A 16302-nucleotide genomic window follows, 5' to 3' on the forward strand; every position below is an offset into this window, starting at 1 on the left:
TTATTGATCAATTTGAAACCAGAAAGGACAAATCCAACACAGATCCAGTGATGATAATGCAAAGGAGCTGGGAACTAAGTGTCCCAATTTCCAAATCACCTCTCGGCTGCTTCGACTTTAAGAAATGTCTTGAATGAAAATGTAATATCCTTGGGATTTTCCATCCTGGAGGTTTGAAATTGGGCTCCATGGACTTGTGATGAGTTTTTTTGCCGTCCACATTCGTGGAGGGGACAAATGCATGGAACTTCGATGCAGAGACTTGGACAAAAGTAGAGGACATGAAATGGAAAGTGGTGATAAAAGGAACAAAGGGAGAGAATCAATAGTCTCACTTGCAGTTGGAGTTCAATGTATTTCTTGATATCAGAGGAATCCGGGAGCTCAGATAAAGAGAAACTGAGTTTCACCTGAATGGGATTGAGTTGTTGGGGTAGTTGAGGTTGAAGGGCCGAAGGGTCTCCTTCGCCAGCCTCTGTTTTCTGTCTGGAGCTTCTCACTGGGTGAACCTGTGAGTTCCCTCACTTGCTGATTGGTTGGTTCAGTGGCGCGAGCCAATGGGTTGACTCAGTGAGGCGGCGATTGTATTGGTCGCTGAAGCAGGGTTGGATTGATGTGAGGATTCGCGTGCTGATTGGCCTTTCCTTTGAGGGGGTGGACTGAGAGGGCAGGCGGATTGTTGGCGGCGGCGGCGTCTGCTCGAGGTCCATCGCGTTGCCGTGGACTTGAACGGGAAGCAGTTGGCGGCGGAAACCGGCACCTTCCTCAGCCGCGCGGTTCAGGGAAAGCGGGTGAGCCGTACGCAGCCGGGCCCCATCTGGGAGCAGCCGGGCCGGCGGGGATTTGGGGTGGTGTTGAGGCGTCGGTGCGCCGCATGGTGTCGCTGTCAGGGTGAAGCAGGAGGCTGCGGGGGTACGGGAGGTGGAGGGGCGGGCAAGATGAGGGGCCGGGCAGGGGGAGGGACCTGGCAAGGGGAGTGGGAAGGGCTGGGTAGGGGGTGTGGGAGGGGCCGGGTAGAGGGAGGGGAGGGACGGGCAGGGTGAGGGGAGGGGCCGGGGAGTGAGAGTGCCGAGGATGGCCGGTCAATGGGAGGGAGTCTACGGGGATCCGCGTGGGCGGGGTTCAAGGGTAGGAGTGCTCAAGATAAGGGGAGGGGCAGGATCCAGGGGAGGGGGCGCGTTAGGGGAAGGAGAGGAGGGGAAGGGGAGGAGCAGGGGACGGGAGGGGAGGACGAGCTGGGGGTGGGGATGAGGGGCTGGGAAAGGGCAGGGAGAAGGGAGGGGGGAATGTGAAATATGGAGGGAGGGAGGGGGAGCCGTGCAAAGAGTAGGGGGAGGGGAGGGGGACTCGGGGGATGGTGAGTGGAAGGAGGCTGCGCAAGAGAGAGGTGGTGGGGGAGGGGAGGGGAGGGGGGCCAGGCAAGGTGGAGGGGACATTGATGTTTTGTTTGTTGCAACAGTGATAATACATCAAATGTTCTTCTTTAGGAGACCCCAAAGAGGACAAGAAAGATTTTCTGGTGACTTGTCATAAAGTTGAAGCCTGATCTGTGCCAGGTAACAGTCCGAGCCTGGTTAGTTTTGTGAAATGGTTGGACACTGCCTTGGCCAGGGATTCACTTTCGACCTATTCTCTCTTTCTACTCCCATTCTCACCTCCACTTGTCAGATTCTCACACAGGTTGCCTTTGTTCTTCTATCCACCACACCATCCTATTCACACACTTACCCACTGGACCTTTTATCTCTGCCTCCCTTTGTCATCTCACTGCTGTTGTCTCTTTGTCTCACCCCATGTCTCCTTTCGAACAGTCCCCACCCTGTGTCTCTCTCTCTTTCCCTATCCCTCTTGACTTCTTTCATCCAGCTCTGCATTCACAGACCCCCACCTGTCCCCTCATCGATTCACAGCTTTTCAGTCCTGCCCTATTATCCATGTCCAGCTGTGCTTCCCTCCCTCCCCTTCCCCTGCCCTCCTGTCCCCACCTTTTTAATTCCGGTGCTTGCCAGCAATTGTTCATAACTTAGCCCAAAACATTGCTCGTATATCTTGGCCGACTATAGGTGCTGTTGGAACTGCTGGGTTTCTCCAGTCCTTTTCATTATTAACTCCAATCACTAGGCCTGCAGACTTGCTTATTTTTACTCCTTCTGACTCCTTCTGTTGTGTCTTACCCTGGCCTGGTTTGCCAATTCTGTGAGAGTCCCTGCCTCAGGCCTCCCACCCTGTTCTCTGATGAAGAGTTTTGCCTTGAATTGCTTCCCATTCTTTTCTCCCACTGATTCATTCAATAGATTGAGATTGTAGTCACTCTCTCTTCCTTTTCGCTAGGCCTATAACATATACTCTTTTGGCTTGGTACCACAGTTTCCTTTGCTCCAAAGCAATGACAGGGACTCCCCGACTTGCGCCCTATGCGACTTGCGTGAATCCGCATATTCGACCAAATTTTTATCAATATATTGAAGAAAAAATACAAAATTGACAGTGTTTTTGACAAACTCTAACAGGGATACAGGGCACGTCAGCTAAAAGGTGCGTACTTACTTTGTTAGTTAAATCCCGCTCTCCATCTGTTGGCACATGTGTGACGGGTTCCAATCAGCGAACCCAGTGTGCAAGCACCAACTGAAGATTGGTGCATGTGCACAGGAATCAAGACGGCTGCACCCAGCCTATGGATCTCGAGACACTGACGAACAAAGTAAGTACGCACATTTTGTTTCTGACGTGCCCTGTATCCCTGTTAAGCTATGTCAAATACGACATTTGATTTTAAAAATCTGCTCTAAAACTTCAGTGCTGCACACACAGGGACAAAATTCGAACTTGCGCCCATTTTGAGATATAACTGATCTTTCAGTATCAATTACGGTCGTAAGACAGGGAGTACCTTCAATGGTAATGGGGGAGCTTCGTAAGGGATGGAAAACTAATCCATTTTTCTCTGCTCGACAATGCTCATAGAATTTGTCTGATTCAGTCAGTTTTTCCTGTTGTTGTATTCCATTCTTAATAAAGTTAGATGTCCTTTTTTAAACTTGTGTCCCTTGAACAATTCTTCTTATCCTGACATATCATGTGTTTAAAATGTAATGTTTCTAAGTTACTTGTCAGAATGCCTTGAAAAAGACAGGTACTTTGGTGTTGACAATACATAGTAAAGATTTCACCAATCCTTTTGAATTTATGACCTCTGGCATTTCTGGTCATTTTTTCTATTGAGGTTGATGTAACTTGCACACCTTTGTGGTCGCATCAAGTAAGAATTTCATCCATCATACTGTAGCGTCCGCAGCGGCATCGCTACCAAATAAAGAGACGTCCACACATGCTGAGTGTCAAACAAAGACTGGCTTTATTCATTTGAATTCCCCGTGTGTGCTCGCTGGCCTGCCCACTTCTGGTGACTTATCCTCCCAACTTCCAGAAGTGACGTCATTGCAACGCGGAAGTGAAGGGCTCTTTACCCCGCACATAGCGCAAGGCGCTGGCTCCTTCTTTGCAGTGAAGGGGAGCCTGTGTCCTGTTGGACTGACCGCGTTTTGTGGTGATTCAGACTGTTTGCTTGCGGTGGCTCAGCTCGCCCCAATCTCAGCGTTTGTGAAGGGGTAATATTTTCAAGGTTTCATTCACTTTTATGACAGAAGACTTCCTTGATTATCTGTGTAACATTGAAGGTTGTGGGATTTCAAGATCAGGGATCATGATTTTGCTCTTCATTTGGTGAGCAAATGGATGGGACATTTTTTGTTAATGAGCCATGGGAATCGAATTAAAAATGAAGTGACAAAATTGGGAAGGTTTGTTTAGCCTTATTTTGAAGCAGGATGTCAGGATGATTTTCATCTTGCCTGCGGAATTAAAATGTGATTGGTCAGTTCTCAATGGCAGCTGCCATATTGGCATTGCAAGGAGAGATGGGAAATGGGTCCGGTGTTTGGTGATCCCAGTAATGCAACGCAGGAAGATGCCACGGGGCTGAATGTGTTGTAGAGAGGGAGAGGGTATTAATTTTTAGGAAACGTATATGGTCAGCCATCTATCAATATTTTCCTCAAATAGAAACTCCTGCTGGTAGAAGCCATGTCCTACTTTGAACAGGCGCAATGTCAGTATCCAAGCAGATATCACGTAAGGGGCATTTAAGAGACTCTTGGGTATACTTGTATGAAAGAGAATTGGTTTTTTTGGTAGAAATATCTTGGTTGGCACAACATCATAGGCCAAAGGGCTTCTAATATGCTGTAATATTCTGTTATTTCTGTTATTGCTTGACTGTGAATATCTGTCATAAACACTTCAATATTGTAACAAATGTGCTCAGCAACATTGCAGACGGGAGTTCGTATCTCGTGGTTGCCTTGAGATTTTCTCATTTTACACTGTGCTTGATAGTTCTGGTCAGTGAGAAAAGAAATATCGTGCGTGTTAAATATGATCTCATGTCTGCCAGTAACATTGGAGAAGAGTCAATAATGGCTGGTGCAGTTTCCTGATGTCAGAAGTTATCCATGAATGGCCACAGTGAAGTTAAACTGTGGGGAAATTATTTTATATGTAATTTATACCTGGAAAAATTAGCTGTTTTTTGTTTCAATTTCTGGTGGGGTGGTTGCAAAATTATAATTTGTATTTGTTGCAGGGTATGGGTAAGTATAGAAAATGGTTGGGAATCAATAACTGGGGCTTGCATTTAATGGTGTGAAAGTCGAAATAGATACCCAGAATAAGGCTCATCTGATGTGGCAAGGCCTTGGCTCCTACTCTTCCACCAGAATTGAATTTGGAGTCATTTACAGTGGGGAGCTTCAAAGTATGTTGAATGTAAGACAAAATGAAGAGCCCTTTTGCACCTGTCCCTGTTGAAAGGTTGTTTTGTTTATGAACTAAATCTTTCTGAGTGGGTGAGTGGACTGAAGCTGCTTTCCTACTCATTGGTGATGAATTTAGCAGTCAGATCTTTCAACAAGTTACAGACTCCTCATTACCACATGCAATCCCTAGCATGTGTTGTAGCCATTAACCTGATCATTTCGGCCAACTACAACACGATGGAGTTGCATCATCCCCTCCCCACTTTCTGTTTTTGTCAGGGTCTGCTTTCATCCAGACTTTCTAGTTCGCTCATCTCTCCCCACGCCATCCTCTCCATTCTTGGGCATTTTTTCCTGCAACCTGCATCAGTCTCCACCATCCAGGGACATAAACAACCATTCTCTTGCAGGGTAAAGTTTCACATTCATCTTCACTGACCATGTCCGTGCTCTTCAAGTATCCTCCTCTATGGCAGTAAATCCAATTGAGAGTTAATGACAGATTGGCTGAGTACCATTTGATCACCATGGCTATCTTGGCTCATAGTCACAAGCTGTTTTAAGTTCCATTCCATTGCCACATTGACCTTTGTCTTCTGCCTCCTCCACTGTCCGGGTGAGGTCAAATCCAGAGGAACCATCTATTTCATTTGTGTAGTCCTTTGACTCAATGGTAACCTGCCCACCCTCCCCCCCCCCCCATGTTTCATTCTATCACCTGCTGATTCACCCACGTCCCCTCGTATTCTCCATTGCAAACCAGATAACTTCCAAATGTGGGCAGAGAAATGGCAGATGGAGTTTAATCTGGACAAGTGTCTTGCACTTTGAGAGGACTTGCTGTAGTGTTGCAAAGAGGGACCTTTAGCTCCTTGAAAGAGGCCACACAAGTGTATGGTGTTAAAGAAAGTATTCTTTATTGAGCAGGGCTTAAAGTATAAATGTGGTTAGACCACATTTTGAGTATTTCATGCAATTCTGGTTGCTGGATTACTAAAGGAGTTTGTCAGGGTGTTGCTTGGGTTGGAGCATTGGCTCTGAGGAGAGGTTGGACAAATTTGGAAAGTTTTCTCTGGAGCATTGGCGGCTGAGAAATGACCTCGTTGAAACTTATAAAATTATTGTAGTCCCAGAGAGGGTAGATTTCTTCTTCCCCCACCCCCGTGGGAAATGTAAAAATACTACGATGCCTAGATTGAACATGAGAGGGGGAAAGGAGAGAAGTGAGGCAGGATTTTACACAATGCGGTGGGGGTCTGGACCAAGCTGCCAGGACAGTGGTGAAAGGAGATGCAATCACCACGATTTAAGAGTCATTGGGTTGGGCACATGAACAAGCAGGGAACGGGTGATGTGTATGGACCATGTGCTGACAGATGGAATGAATTGAAATGAGTTTCCTGGTCACCACAGACATTGTTTGCCAAATGGCCTGTCCTTGTGGTCAGAGAACGTGGCCAGAGGTCACTCGTGTTTCATTTCAGTCTCACAAACTGTTTTGGTGGTTTTTAGTTGTAAATGTGGCAAATTCCATTTTGGGAATGGATTTCTTCTCTCATGTTTCATTGATGTATTTTAAAAAATCACTGTTTTGTGGACTGCAGTTCTTGAATGCATGTGAGCTGCATTTGTTGTCCCTCCAATATCATCTGCCACCTGACAAGCCTTCAACCTGGCTTCTACCCTTTGCAAGCCTTGCTCAAGTGTTTCCCTCGCCTAGTGACGCCATCGTATCGCCATACAGACATGCAATAAGCTACCATATAGAGTCTCAGGGTATACGAGACGGGAGCTCGTTGTACCACCGGATTATCTTAAAATCGTACATTTGGAATTGCAAGAGATGGGCATAGTTTACAGATCTGACAACTGCTGGGATTCACCATTAAATATGGTTCTGGAAAAAAACTGGGGATTGGCAACTTTGCGGTGATTATCCTGCCCTGAACAATTCGACCGTGCCTGACTGATACCATATTCCCAATTACCAAGACTTCTCAGCAAACCTCAATGGCAAATATGTATTTGCCAAAATTGATCGAGTACATTCTTACTATTAGATTCCATTTGAGGTTTCTGATGTCACGAAGACTGTAGTGATGACGCCTTTCAGCATGTTTGAGTTTCTGAGAATACCATTCGGTCTATGGAATGCAGCTCAGACATTCCAGCAGTTCATGGACGACGGACTCACTGGCCTTCGTTTTTATTGATGGTTGATTTCATCGAGGAGATTCTGGTTACAAGTGTGGATGAAGAGGAGCACCAGTGCCACCTTTTCTCATGGTTCCAGAGGCTTGAGGAATTTGGCATCGTGATCAATCCCAGTCAAGTGTTTTGAGGCCTGCTGATCTTCTATTGTTGGGACAGAGAGTTACGCAACGTGGTATTTTTCCTGATGAATCGAAAGTGAGTGGAATTTGAGAATTTCCTACACCTGTTACGTTTGGCCAGTTGTGATTTCTTTTCGGCATGATGAATTTTTATTGCTGTTTCCTGGTGAATGCCGCAGTATCCCTATGACCTCTTACTGAACTTCTAAAGGGATCTGATGTCCGTTTCCAAAAAAGGCCTTCACTTTGGGAGACAATGCTATGTCTGCTTTCCATGATGTGAAAACTGTTCCTACAATGCCACTATGCTCGTACATCAGAAGCCCAATGCCTTGCTCTCTCACCACAGATGCATCTGTTAGTGTTGTGTGATCAGTGTTAGAACGACAAGGCTGAGGGCATTTGGAGTCTCTGGTGTTTTTTTTCAGCCAAGCTCTCACCGATTCAGGCAAATTATAATACCTTTGTGCGAAGACTCTTAGGTATCGATCTTGCAGTGAAACATTTCAGTTTTAAAAATATATATTTATAGTTTTGTATACAGTGCAATATAATAATAGAATCGAATTGAATTAATACTTATAATTATTAAAATAGAATGAAAAATAAATGGTTGTACTGTACATAAAAGTGAGAAGAGAAAAAACGTAGACAAGAAAAAAGAATATAGATTATATGTGCAAATCGACTATAATAAATACCCCCCTCCATGCCCTACCCTCCCAAAAAGAAAGACAGGATATTAATAAAATAGTAGAATTAAACAAACACGATAAGGATCAACCTTAAGATTAAAGAAAAGGTGGGGTGTAGAAGAGAAAACATTAGCTATCCAAACCCATAATATTTCAATATGGTTTCCATATTTTTAAGTATGATTCATTCCCATTTCTACATTATAAGTCACCTTTGCTAAGGGAATACAATTTTTCATCTCGTTCCAACAATCAATTTTAAGATGAGATTCAGATTTCCATGTAATTGCTATACATCTCCTGGCTGCCACCAGTGCAACTTAAAAAAAATAATTGATTTTTTGAGAACTTGAATTGGGGTTCCAAATCATATACATTTCCCAAAAGAAAAATCTCAGGTGTTGTTCCAAAAACTTGCCCACATCTTTCCAAATCGATGTTACCTTGGTACATGACCAACTACAATGTATAAACGTACAAATTTCTGTGCCACATCTAAAATATAAATTTGAAAAATGTGGAATAAATTAATTTATGTGGCATTAAATATAATTGATAAATAAATTCATGATTAACTAATCTATAAAAAAGCATTAATTATATCCATCTTTCTGTCCCAAGAAATGTCACACCAGCAAAAAGGACCAATATCAGTTCCCAAATCCAATTCCCATCTTCTGATTTATTGAAATCTTGTTTTGGAGATTCCTCCTGAAGTAGAAGATCCAATTTAGAAATAAGTTTCTTTGTAATTCCCTCATGAAGCACAATCTCCAATCCAGTATTTCAGGTTTTTATTGGAAGGTCATTCTTTTACCATTTATGCAGACCACCAGCCTCTAACACATACTGCAAGAACAAGCACACATCTCTACTTACCCATAGAGATTCGGCACTTGGACTTCATCCAACAATTTTCATCGGACATACAGAACCTCTGAGGAAAAGTGAATGCTGTTGCTGGTGTCCTCTCCAGGTGCAACATTACAGACATCTACTGCCATTGATTTTACTGCCATGGCTCATGCACGGTGCATTGATCCCGATCTTATCCGGTGTCACCAGATCAACTCTGGTCTCCATCTTCAATATGTGACCCTGGATAAATCCAGTGAAAAGTTGGTCTGTGATTTTGCTTTCCACAAGAAGGCCTAGGCCATTTGTGTGGGAGAATTTTCTCTTCACTATCTCTCTACCTGGTAGAAGAGCATCAATCAAACTAGTTAAGGAACATTTTACCTGGCTTCGTGTTAAACGGAATGTTGATTTCTGGGCAAGAACCTGCTTGCTGGGTCAATGCTCTAAAGTCTTAATGTACCTGAAATTCAAGGTGGGGGACTTTGCTGTTTTGGATTCCCGATTCCAGCACGTACCACCTTGTGGCTTGGAAGGCCTACTTCCTCCATCTCAGGGATCTACTTATCTGCTCATGTGTGAGGACTAGTCTAGCATGTGGCAGGAGAAAATTCATCTCGAATATTTCAGGTGCATGGACGCATAAAATGCGCTGGGAGACACGGCTGGGTGGGTGCAGCTGGGATGTTCAGGTGGCCACGGAGGAGATGCCTTTCTGTCACCTGAATATGCAGGCAGATGGAGAACTGTGTCCGAGCAAATGCAGGCTCCTGTTGACTGTGGCCTAGTCAAACCCATGCTGCCTTGATGTCATTTGCAGTGCATCGTGGCTGAAGCTGGAAGGAACATAAGATGAGGATCATGGAGGAGTGAAGAGAAATGCTTATGGGGATGTTGGCAGCCTGTGTCAGTGTCCAGGATGAGATGTGCTACATTGAGACCATGAAATACGTTGAGGTTCTTCTCAGCTTAATGTGGTCTGAACAGTGAATAAGTGAGATTAGTGGATGATCCCTGCAAAGATTGTAGGCCAGAGTGCGGTAGTTCGAGGTGGAAAGGCTTGCAAAGTGTAGGTGCCGCAGACGGAGGCGAATGCTGCTTGTCAGTCAATTAGCCGTGATAACAAATCGGTCTTAATGGAGGTTGCACAGATCTCAGGGGGCTGCATTCTGGAGTAACATTCTCACCAAATTTGACGATGACGAGTGGAGGAGACATTTCCGTATGACGCGTGGCACCAACAACATGCTGAAGCTCATCGAACCTTATCTGCATCCACATAGACCAGATGCGCAGCATCTATTGGAGCAGGGAATTCGACTGGCTGTGGCTCTGAGGTGGTATGCAACTTCTTGTGAGTATTGATCCATCAGTGCCATCCTCGGGATAGGTGTCAGCACTTGTGTGCATGGTGGTACGGCAGGTGACAGGATCCTGGAAGGGTTTCCTCGGTAAGCATTTAATCTCCCTGCCAAGTGGAACACTCCTCCAGGAGACAATTGATGGCTTTGCAGAAAGGTGCTACCCAATGTGTGCTGGCGCCATTGCTGGGTCAAAGATTCCCATTATTACACCCAGCATGGACCCAACGGCCTCCTACAATCCAAAGGGTGACACTCTGTAGTTCTCCAAGTGGTTGTTGACCACAAGTTCTGGTGAGTTAGAGCCCTGACTTTTTGTTTTTTTGTCATCCCGCATGCCCATGTCCACAGGTACAGGCCATTTTATTTGTTAAGTTGCAGATTCTTGGATGTGTTTGTGCGTTGCCCTGGCCACACGCATGATGCACGTGTGCTTGCACCCCCCCATACAAAAAGACAGAGGAGCAAGCTGGATCCTTCTTTGCATGAGATGAGTATGGTAACCCTTACATGCTTCTCGCGGTGATGTTCATGCCTCGTGGGTAAATGGGCAGGTTAGTGAACTAAGTATCCCTGCACTTTTGTGCCCACAGTTGTCCAAACATGATGATTGAGTGGAGGACCCAGCTCACCTTTAAAAAAAAACTTTTAAGAACAAGATGAAATCAATAGCAACAGGAAAAAAGGTTTTTATACATCTAGTAAACCCCACTTCCCACCCCTTCAGCCAGCCCCCTCAATGTGAGCCAAAAAACATATTCACACTTTTAAGATATTTCCAAACCCATATATTCGAAATAGAATGATCACATTTTAATAAAAATAGAGAAATTATTTTGTAAATTGCTATTTTCTCCATATAAATACAAGATCTTAATTTATTCTGCCATCCCACTATATTAATCTCTGCATTGGCTTCCCAAGTAATTGCTACACATTTTTGTGGCACAGATAACGCCAAACGTACAAATGCTATTTGAAACTTATCCAACCCTAAGCCAGTCAAACAAACCATATCACCCAACAGAAAATCTCTGGATCGAATGGTAATTTAATTTTCAATAATTTCTCCAAAACCAACCTAACTTTTCCCAAAATGCTTGTACTCTATCTCAAGACCAAACTGCATGCAAAAAAGTTCCAGTACTTGACCCACTTCTAAAAAATCTGAATGACTAAATCCGTAGTTTTTCAATTTCTCAGGAGTCCAGTATAACTGATGCAAAAAATTATAATTAACCAAACCATATCTTACCTTAGTCAGTTTAGTTATCGCTTCATGACTTATAACCTCCCAATCCTCTTGAGGTATAGCATAAGTTAAATCGCTTTCCCATTTATTTCTAGATTTCTCCAAATTCGGGTTTTACATAGTTTCCTGTAACAATTGATAGATATTTGAAATAAAACCTCTCGTTGGTTTAAAGGAAATCAAAGATTCCAATTACATTAACTTAGGTAAACTCATCTGCTTACCATGATGATCTCTTATCAAAGCTCTAAGTTGGTAATACACAAATAAAGGATTTACTGGTGTCCCAAATTTCTCCCTCAATTGATTTATAGAAAGAAACTGTCCCTCTTCAAAACAATCCTGAATCACTTTTATGCCCTGAAAATACCATATCTTTAAATACCTATGAAACCTTGAAAAAGGAATAAGCTGATGTAACGGAGTTTGAATTGATCATTTACCCTTTGTTCCTATAACATCATTTCTTTTATCCCATATCTTCAACAAATGTTTTAATACTGGCATATCCTATCCCTGCAATAAATTCAAATTCCACTTGTATATAAACTGGTGTAGATCAAATTCAGAAATGCAGGCTAACTCTACCTTGGCCCGACTAGGAGGCTGATTAATATCCATCATTCCACTAACAAACTTCAACTGTGCAGCTTCATAATACTTTTGAAAATGAGGCAACTGGAGTCTACCTAGTGCATATTTCCATGTCAATTTCTGTCAGGCCACTCGAGCTAATTTTCCCTTTCATAAAACTTTCCTCACCACCTTATTCAAATCCTGAAAATAAACCCTTTGAAAGTGAACATGGAGTTGACTGAAATAAGTATTGAATACGAAGAAAAGTATTCATTTTAATACAATTTACTTGACCCATTAACGTTAATGGAAGATCCTTCCATTTAATCAAATCCATTTAAATCTTTTTCAATAAAGGTACATAATTTAAAATATATAAAGATTGATAATTTGCATTCACAGTTACCCCTAAATATTTAATTTTATCAGACTATCATAATTTTATAATATTTTTACACTCCTTATAATCCCCTTCCAAAATCGGCAATATTTCACTTTTATCTCTATTCACCTTCTACCCAGATATCTCCCCAAATGTAATTAAACATTCTTAAATATTTCAAAGGATGTGTCAAATAAATCAATAGATCAGTGAATAAATTAATCTCATATTCATCATCTGCAATTCCTATCCATTTAACCTTGTCATTCTGTCGAGTTGCCTGAGCTAATGGTTCACTGACCAATGCAAACAAGGCTGGTGACAATGGACAACCTTAATGACTTGAAGGCTGAGAGAGGATTTGATAGAGTTGTTTAAAATAATGAGAGGAATAGATCGAGTTGATGTGGAAAGGCTTTTCCCATTGAGAGGAGGAGAGAAGGATACAAGAGGTCATGAGTTGAGAGTTGACGAGCAAAGGTTTAGGAGTAACATGAGGGGGAACTTCTTTACTCAGCCAGTGGTTACTGCGTGGAATGGGCTTCCGGGAAAGGTGGTGGAGTCAGGGTCAATTTTCTCATTTATGAAAGAGTTGGATAAGTATATGGATGGGAGGGAGATGGAAGGATATGGGCAGAGTGCTGGTAAGTGGGATTAGAGGAGGGTACATGGATCAGTGTGACTAGAAGGGACAAATTGGCCTGTTTCCGTGCTGAAATTGTTATATGGTTATACGTGTTGGTTCCCACTGTGGGTTGTGAACAAGCTAAAACAATATTTACTAAAGAGGAAGTGGAGGAATTCTGTGGAATGGGGGCAGTAAACACTGAAGAACGAAAGTGGATTCTCCCAAATGGAAGAGAGTTAGTAAATAAACCCATCATGAGAAACAACCCTGCACCAAGGGAGTCACTGGGGAGGACAAGCGACGTGCGATATAGTATTGAGGAAATTGGGATGCAAGGGCGTATACACCATGGCCAAACAGATCTGTGCAGGGTGACTAACTTGTCAAAAAGTTAGCACAAAGATACTAAGGGTATCCCAAAGGGGAGGAAGGGGAACTGGTAGAAGGCCCTTCCAGAGTATACAGGTAGACTTTACCGATCGACCTCAGATAGGCAGGCAAAAGTACCTTTTAGTACCAGTTGGTCACCTGACATGATGGGTAGAAGCATTCCCAATGGCCTTGGCCATTTCATAGGGAGTATCATAGATTATTTTAGAGCACATTATACCACCCTATGGGCTGGTGGGAAACATAGACTTTGACCAAGGAAGTCACTTCACCTCTAAGATACCAAGAAATAAAGCAAAAGATAGAAATAAAATGTGATTTTCATATCCCATGGTATCCCCCTTCCTCAGGGCAGTGAGAATGAAAGAATCAGACATTGAATAAACAATTGTCCAAATTTGTGCTAGAAACAAAGTTACTGTGGACAAAATGACTATAGTCTGACTGCGAATCCAAAGGTCACCTGAAAGGGATGTCGGATTGACCCCTATGAGATGCTTTTCAGAGTGTCATTTTTGGGAAGAGAAGGGAAATTGCCAACTGTAGAAGTCACTGACCAATTTCTAAAGAATGATGTCTCGGCTCTTGCTTCTTCTTTATTAGTTCTTAGGAAGAAGGGTCTTTTGGCCCAGATACCTCCACTCGAATTTGCTGTCCACCAAATACAAGCAGGTGATTGGGTTCTGGTGAAGGTATGGAGGGACTCCAAGCTTCAGCCAAGTTGGGTAGGACCATTTCTAACCCTCCTGACCATTGAGCCGGCGATAAGAACTGCCAAAATATGGTGGACAATTCACACCAGAGAGAAAGGACTGGTGGACACCACTGCTGAGCCACCAACTTGGCAGATACATCCCACCAAAGACCTGCTCAAGAACCAGCTGAAAAGACATTGATGGTCATTAGAGCAGGACTTGGACTAGTTTGTGAAAGATAATTTAATAGCGATGTACAACCCTCCTCCTTCGGTAGTAAGGAACATGAGATGGTGGTGGATATGGTGGACAGCGTTGGTCATTGGAAACCAGAGTGGGTCCAATGAGATTCATACCCCAATAGGGAGAGGATTAGAATCCACCCTCAAGCCTTCAGGGCCAGTAAAGTTCACCATGACCATCCCCGAGAGTTCTAAACTGCAGGTGATTCAATGTCATGCTTGTAGCTTAATAAAATGTGGTGGGGTTGAGAGTCAGAGATGACATAGTGTTCAGGAGAAACATATGTGTCTTAATAGACTCTGTCCCTATTGGTGTGATGCATGGTGGACCACCCAGACCCGGTGCTGGACGGCTGGTACAAGATCTGGTACTAAAATGTCAGATATCAATCTGGAGAGGACACTTTGCCATTAACTGCAGGAACAAAGAGTGTAATCCTATCTATATGACCATTAAACAAACCTCAGGGATTGAGGAAATCAATGGAAAAACCTACTCAAAAGGGGTAGATGAGAAATCAATTTGGAATGGGTATAAACATCAGGGGAAAGGACCCGTTGGCGTGTTGATTTAGAATAATCGTAGAAGGATCCAAGACTAATCCAACTGATCGTACCTTCACAATAATGCCCAGCGAGAAACCCTATATTCCATCCAATGATCTGAAAGTAGTAAAGATAGTGGAGGTAGAGGACCTTAGACAGACGATTGAGACAAGTTATGGCGATACAAATGTCTGGGTAGAATAGTTAAAATATACAGTGAAGGGTTTAAAAAAGAGCAATTGCTATGCATGCACTTATAGCACAGGTGATTCCATTTCCGCTGGGTTGGGATAAAGACAGACAAGGAATGAGGTGAACGATGGCCTTGTATCAGGATAAAATGGCCTGGGGTAACCAGTCCTGTAAATCTCTGTCCCTGATTTCCCTCCTGCTCTGAAGAAGGATGTCCGGATTCCGCTGGCATTCTCGGCTGTGTCAGGAAATCACACCGCCTGAATTTCTAGACAAAAGGAAGATAGTTCACGAGGAATGTAGGAAATCTACAATATGTATAAAGGTACGAGATGTGACAGAGGAGAGGGGAGGGCACTACTCAGCCTTGAATGTACCTCGAATGGATCTATGGTGGTTGAGCAGAGGCAGGATCCTGAGACTGATTCTTCCTCCCAACTGGAAGGGTACCTGTGCAATCATTCAATTGGCCATACCCTTCACCTTGGAATTAGAATGGGAGAAGGTAATAGGGATAAAGAGAAGTAAGAGGGAGTTCCTGGGAACGTCTTTATGTAACCAAATTTGTATTGATTCAATTGGGGTGCCAAGGGGAGTACCTAATAAATTTAACGCACGCAATCAGATAGCAGCAGAATTTGAGTTAACTATCTTTTGGTGGGAAACTATTCATAAAAAAACGTGGACTGGATAAACTATATTTACTACAATCAACAATGGTTCATAAATTATATCCTGGATGCTGTAAAGGGGATATCTGATCAATTGGATGCCACCAGTCGCGTGGCATGGGGAAACAGAATAGCGCTAGATATGGTCTGAGCAGAGAACGGAGGAGACTGTGTAATGCTAAGTGGAAATTGGTGTACTTTTATCCCACACGATCCAGCCCAGATGGAACTATTACAAAAGTGTAGCAGTGCCTCTCCACCCTGGCTGAGGGGTGGGCACCTCACTAACTGGGTGGCTGGAGTTGTACTTTGGAAAATGGGAGGGAGTAATCGTCTCCATACTGCCCTCTTTAATACTGGAGGTAGGGGTACTAACTGGTGTGGGATGATGTATTATATATGCCCTGTGTGCGCGGGCTTACACAGCGGCTTATTGAAACTGCAATTATGAAACAAATGCCCTTAAGGGACATAGAAGATGGGTCAACACGGGATAATCTGTATCTACTTGACATTGAAAGCTTTAGAAAATGGAAGAGACTCGTGGGATGATGTTATCCAAATTGGAGGCATTTTATGGTTCTATCTCCAGTGATGAAGAAACAGTAGAATAAATAAAAAAGGAGGGGCGGGATTGTGGAAAGTAGCCAAAGGCCTGTTTCTCGAG

The 16302-nt window shown here is 43.4% G+C and overlaps 1 pseudogene; it reads left to right on the plus strand.

Moving 5' to 3' along the window:
• The first annotated feature begins 15175 nt into the window (after positions 1-15175).
• Positions 15176-16187, plus strand: LOC138751231 (uncharacterized; annotated as a pseudogene).
• Positions 16188-16302: the final 115 nt, after the last annotated feature.

This window comes from Narcine bancroftii, unplaced genomic scaffold, assembly GCF_036971445.1.
Source record: "Narcine bancroftii isolate sNarBan1 unplaced genomic scaffold, sNarBan1.hap1 Scaffold_92, whole genome shotgun sequence".
Taxonomy (NCBI): domain Eukaryota; kingdom Metazoa; phylum Chordata; class Chondrichthyes; order Torpediniformes; family Narcinidae; genus Narcine; species Narcine bancroftii.